The 6000-nt window shown below is 43.5% G+C and overlaps 1 protein-coding gene across 2 annotated transcripts in view; it reads left to right on the top strand.

Annotated features, from left to right (window-relative positions):
* The first annotated feature begins 278 nt into the window (after window positions 1-278).
* The window catches only part of kcnn1a (potassium intermediate/small conductance calcium-activated channel, subfamily N, member 1a), a 54533-nt gene continuing 48811 nt past the window's right edge, over window positions 279-6000 (top strand). For both annotated transcript variants that reach the window (XM_069684452.1, XM_069684451.1), the window contains exon 1: window positions 279-485. The gene's annotated coding sequence lies outside the window, so the exon portion shown is untranslated. The remainder of the gene's footprint in view (window positions 486-6000) is intronic.

The raw sequence follows: 6000 nt of genomic DNA, 5'->3' as shown, positions 1-6000 counted from the left end.
CCGAGGCTAACAGGAGAGCATTCGAGTGCCAGACTCAGGACCTGCAGCAGCAACAGATCCCACAATTACGAGCGCAGCAACAGCTCCTGGTGGGGAGCAGCTTGCCTATCAACTACTGCGCCAGCGGCTCAGGAGAGCTATGTAGGACTCACCAGGCTCCACTGCTGCAACAGCACGAGCAGCAGCAACAACAGCGGCAGCAACAGCAACAGCAGCAGCAGCAAGGCGCACTGGGGCTCTGTCCCCAGCGTCCGCAGCACTGTGAGCAAGACCGACACAAGTCTGCGAGGATCTCGGGGCAGGCAGGCGACCACAGCCGCGATTCCCGCGTCACCCCCCCGGTAACACAACAGGCGTACGCGGGGAACTCGTCTGCGACTGTAAGCAACAGCAGCAAAGACAGCCCCAACTACGGCTCCAGCTATCACCTGTGGCCAGAGAGCCCGCATAAAGGCGAGGAGAGGATCCGCATCGACCTCCACAAGGTACATTTTCACATTTCTCCTGCAATATCACAGCTAATTAGCTTCTAATGACAAAAACAAAGCGTTTTTATTCAATGACCACGCCTGTCATATGATTTTGATAGAGCTAATTCGCTGATGTGTACGGTGTGCACGCGCGTGGTATGTGTATGTATGTAAAAAGGAAAGGGGGGGTACGCGAGTCGTCATTCAATGTGTTCCTAAAGCACCGTACATGTAACCCTGCGCGTGATATTTTCTTATCTAACCTTCTATGTGTTTCATTTGGTCGCACAAGCCCGCGCGAGCACGCACAAACAACCGCGAACGCGAGCCCTCACGCGCACACACACCTGTTCCATGTTGCAGTGTTGTTTTGGGTAGCCCACTGAAAATATTCAAATGACGCTCCGCGGCAGCTGAATTAGAGACAAAGCGTTTGTTGTCTCCACAGAGCAGAGGGGTTTCTGAGCGGGGGAATTTTAATAATTCGGCTTCCAGACGCTCACACAATGGTTAGCTTCATGTCGTTAGGCCTGTACCTGCGCGCGTGAGCTGCTCCGGGCTCAGTGTCAAACATACTTCCAAAGTCACTTTATGTATGTGCTGTATGTTGCGGTCAATAGTCCAATATGTCCGACAACACAGTGAAGTAAAGCTTTTAATATGTATTATAGAGATATGAATGACGGTATAAACCTCTCCAAACAAACGACATCAGGGAGATAAAGATATATTTATAAAAAGACAGCATGTTGGAGAGATGATGTAGCACAGAATAAGTCAGAATGTGTTAGAAGACAGAATACATGAAGCTAAGAAGAAAGTTTGATTCAAACTATTTTATCAAAAGCTATAAAGCACAAATGTTTTTGAATCATCCTCAGTACAAGTCACAATAAGTGATCTGTAAATGTATTTTAGAGCTGCAATGTACAGATTATCTTTCTATGTTTCTATGTTACGGATGCATGAGTGAGTTAAATGTTCTCTCTGATTGTTCTGGATCTTCAGAGCAGGACACAGAAGAAAAGCAAACTGCATTATTTGAAGAATAGAAAAGGGACTACTTTTTCTGTTTACAACTCATCTCCACTGAGAAGTATGGTTGATGAAACATGGCTAACTATTGTGCTGCTGTGCCCGTCTCCTCCCCATCGTTCTGTCCTCACGCTGCAGATGATGTGAAGTTTGTTTTTTTATATCACATGCAGAGAAAAGCTCCGGCTCCTCTGATGAGGGTGCAGCATCTAAATAAGAGCAGCAGGCTGCTTTTTAAAAATTCTGCAGATGTTTTCGGGGGCCCGAGCTGGCGCCGGTTGCTAAAGGTGGAACATCGAACCACCTTGACTTGACTGTTCTGAACTTGGCTCGACGTAGGAGCCTCAGCAGAACAAGAGACGAGCGCATAACCGACGGGAAGGGAAACTTTTCCTTGAGGACGTCACTGTTCTGTCTCAAGTTAAGATCACAGAGAGGGAAGGGGACTTATTCGTCTTGTTACACAGTATTGACGGGATGAATAGTCCCAGTATACTTCCAATTACCTTGAGGTAAAGTTATAAAACATATGTGAAGTATACTGGTACAATGCAGGGCTTTTTGTGCAGCAGTTATCACCTTTAAAAATACATCATATCTATCCATTTACCAGAATAAAGCATTATAATGAGACTGTAAGGATGTTGTTCCACCATTAGGAGAGAAAGAAAGCCCATATTTTTCTAAATATAGTGGAAAACGCTGCTCTAGTGAGTCTTTGGTAAGCCCAAGTGAATAGTCATTACTGTTTAAAGCAGCTGATTAAGATCTTTGGATATTTTGTGGTATTTTCCAAACTCATCGTGCCTTTCTGTGATGACTGAGGCAAAGAAACACCAGAAAACAAGTCATTACATCAATATTCTCGCAGTATGACGTACACGCAGAGGTCACTGACAATCAAGAGGCCCAAGACAACTTTTGCACTCTTAAAAATAATCAAAAGTTGAGTAATATCTGCTGTTAACAAACATCTGTTTCTTACAGAACTCCAGACTAAAAAAAAATCTTAGAAGTCCTCCCCTGACTCGGCCTCAGTATCAAACCTTTTCCACTCGCTCAGATCCGAGTATTTTGATCCGGCCAGACACGCTTATCCATGCAGGGATATTTGTGGGATCGCGGTTACATCGCATTGAGCGGCCCTCAATGAGGCCGCCTCCCTTTTGAAATCCCTTAAACAAAACACTTGTGACAGAACAAGCCTGATAAAGTGTATACGATTACAGCACACGGCTGAAACCCGATCCCCCGCCCACTGAACTGATGGCAGGTAGTACGATATTGTGTCCTGCCTCAATAACATTGTGCTTTGAAAGGTGCGTTGCTGCTTCCATTGTGATGGGCTGTGTAAGTACTCTAATGCTGCCACTTACTGCTGGGCTGATGTCTGCTGCAGGGACACTGTGGAACGGGAACACGGGACGATTTGCTGTACTTTTCATGTTTAGCAGAAACCTGTTATTGATCACTGATCAGTTTGTAATATAGGCTCTTTGATTAAGTGAAAGTGAGTCAATGGAATTACCCTTATTTCCCTTTCTACCGAGAGTTAGACGAGCAGATTGAGATGTCAAACTATTCCACTATATTATCAATTTTGACAATTGAATCCACCTAAAAAATAGTCTAAAATACTTCATTTCCCAGAACCCCCACATAGTTTATTTAATAAATCATTAAATACTTGAAAAAAACCCAAAACAACATATTTGAGAGGTTGGAATCACCAAAAGTTTCACATTTTACTCGGACAAAGAACATAAAATAGATTTCCTAAATTAATGAAAATACTTCATGCAATCAACTTGTCGCTTTAGCTGATCAGAAAACATAAGTAGGCATAAAATAATATAAAACCCTCAGATTTGAGGCTGTATCTGACAGCGTAACTGATCACATTAATCGTCAAACAGTTTCAGCTCTCCTCACCTGACCAGAAACTGTATCGTGATCTAGACTACAGCTAATCTTTGCGCCACATGTTCGTGATGTACTCGCTATAATCCAGGAAACATCTGGGTTTCATTGTTAAATAAAGTTGCCCTTGAAGAACAACAAATGTAGAAATCAGATCAAGGGTTAAAAGTGAACAGAAGAAATATGCACAGCCTGGTGCCGTCTCTCTCTTCTTCCCGTCACATCACCCATGTTTGTTGGGTGCAGCGGGCCTGTAGCTGCTCTGCTGTATCTGTCTGTATATAAGTGTGTGTGTGTGTGTGTGTGTGTGTGTTAGACAAGTGCCAGCCCACCTTTCTGGAGAACATAAGGTTATATGTGTCATTGCAGAATGGATGGCTTGAAAGAGGAGGAAAAGCTATTACAGCCGAGCCTTTTGTGCAGATCCTGCCAAACTGCGGTCCAACACGTGTATAATCACCCTATATGATCTGAGAAAGGTCAGCGCGGTGTTCATCAAAGTGGCACCTGCAACCAACTTAGTGCCTCTCTGACGCTGTGTGGAGGATTTAGTGCAGGTCGCGTTTAACTCTCTGTTGCTGGATATCAAAATTATGAGCTCCGTCTGTATATTCAAGACCTGTCTTTATAATCTGGCTTTTATTTTGAAGGAATGGATTAACCTGAGTTTAGCTTTATATCAGGTGTGTATTTTCTCTTATTTCACTTTTTTGAACACTTTTTTATTGATTGATTTGTGACATTTTATAGTTTTACTGTAGTCAATTTTTAATCTTGCAAAATTTGATCTTATTTGATTTCTATTCGAAGCACTTTGGGCTGCATGTTTGTATGAAAGTAGCTTTATAAATAAAGTTTAGTTGAATTTAGTTGCTGTTGTGTGCACAGAGCTGTGAAACATGGAAAGAGAATGACCTGTATAGAAAGAAAGCAGACTTTTATTTTGAAAGTTTTGCTGCTTATGTCCATTTAAAGCGAGTATTTTAGTCGTTCTTTTTTCTCTTCCAGTTTATCCTACAATTAAAAGAACATTTATTTTAAAGGTTTGTGTTCTGTCTAAATTAAGCAAAACGTAGAGGTTGTTTGGCTCTCTTTAAAAAAGTGCTTTATCTTATCAGTAGTGTGTTTGCGTTGTCTTTGTAATGTAACGCTTAGATAACGTCGAATGGAACAATTGGAACAATTGATGCGGACAGATGTGCTTACAGTGTTATGATTAAGTACGGGGCCTACGCCAAGAGAAACATGATGTTGATTTAAACTTTCTCTATCGGTCATCTCTCCGCTGCTGTTTTCCTCTCGTTAGGGCGTCCATGTTTCCACTGCCTTCAAGTGTGTGTGTGTGTGTGTGTGTGTGTGTGTGTGTGTGTGTGTGTGAGGGCAGCCAACACCTTGAAAGTAAACACACGGCGCTTAAAAAATGAAATGTCAGACAAGGGGCAGATCCTTTAGTTCACATCCTGAGTGTGTGACGAAGGAGCAGCTCTGCTGTAGATCTGATAAGGCCAAACAATCGCACACAGAGAGGTAGGTAGAGCGCTTAGTTTGGGCTGCGACACACAGGCAGTAAGTATGAACATGAAGCTCTGTTAATAATTGATTGCTGTTTTCCCTATTTTTTTTTTAGTCGGCTGTGTTTAAGTGCTACTCTGCGCTCTGCTCTGAAATAGATTTGTGTTACCATGTGTGTTGCTATGGAGAGATCAGCCTGGTGTTGTGTAGCTGTCTCTCCCTCTCTCTCTTTCTCTCTCTCTCTCGGGGTGTTGAGTTTGGTCAAGGAAACATGTGCAGAACAAGACTATCTTCTGGATTAAGATTCATTGCACACTAATGCGCGCGCACACACAGAACAGGCTTGCACACACACGTTGAAGGGTAGCCCACACACACACTGGTGTTACTGTAAGTGGTTCAAACAGTGCTCCACTTGATATAGTTCATTCCCTTTGCGTTTCATTTGAGTGAGCCTGCACAAGGAGAAGTGTATTGAATTACTTGCAGTCCAGTTGAATACAAAGAGTGCAAAGAAAGCGTGTTGGGGGTTTCCTCGCCGCTTACTTACTTACTCACTCGGCGGGTGGAGGCGCAGCATGGCAGATGTTTTCGCTCTGCCAGCAGTCAATGCAATTTGTAACCCGCCTGCTCGACCTCTCATGATGTTTCCCTTCTCTAATGTGTGTTGTAACTTACACTTTTTTCCCCCTCCGCGCCGTGCTAGCATGCCAAGTCCCCACCGCCGCTCTTTGCTTAATAAATGGCCGCAGTTCATTTATATGGTAATTCCTGTGAGATGCTAGCCAAGGGATGCCAGGCATATAATGTATCACCACAATGCATATGCTTTATGGCTAATTAGGTTATTGATCTGAGGCCGTTCCCGCGTTAGGGCGTGATCACAACACAAAAGGGTATGAGAGTATGAGTAATGCAGCTGTAAGCAAATATTTGTCGGTCATTACAACGCCTGATGGATTCAGACATGCAATGATGGCTTTATACGCGTGCGAAGGGGGCAGGTGAATGTGCGAGCGTTTCGCTTCATATCTGGTGATATTGTGAATGTGCGAGCTCATCG

Source organism: Semicossyphus pulcher, unplaced genomic scaffold (genome assembly GCF_022749685.1).
Source record: "Semicossyphus pulcher isolate SPU_LCO1_2020_fin unplaced genomic scaffold, fSemPul1.0.p SCAF_7, whole genome shotgun sequence".
NCBI classification, from domain to species: Eukaryota; Metazoa; Chordata; class Actinopteri; order Labriformes; family Labridae; genus Semicossyphus; species Semicossyphus pulcher.
This window is presented reverse-complemented; position numbering and strand designations above follow the sequence as displayed.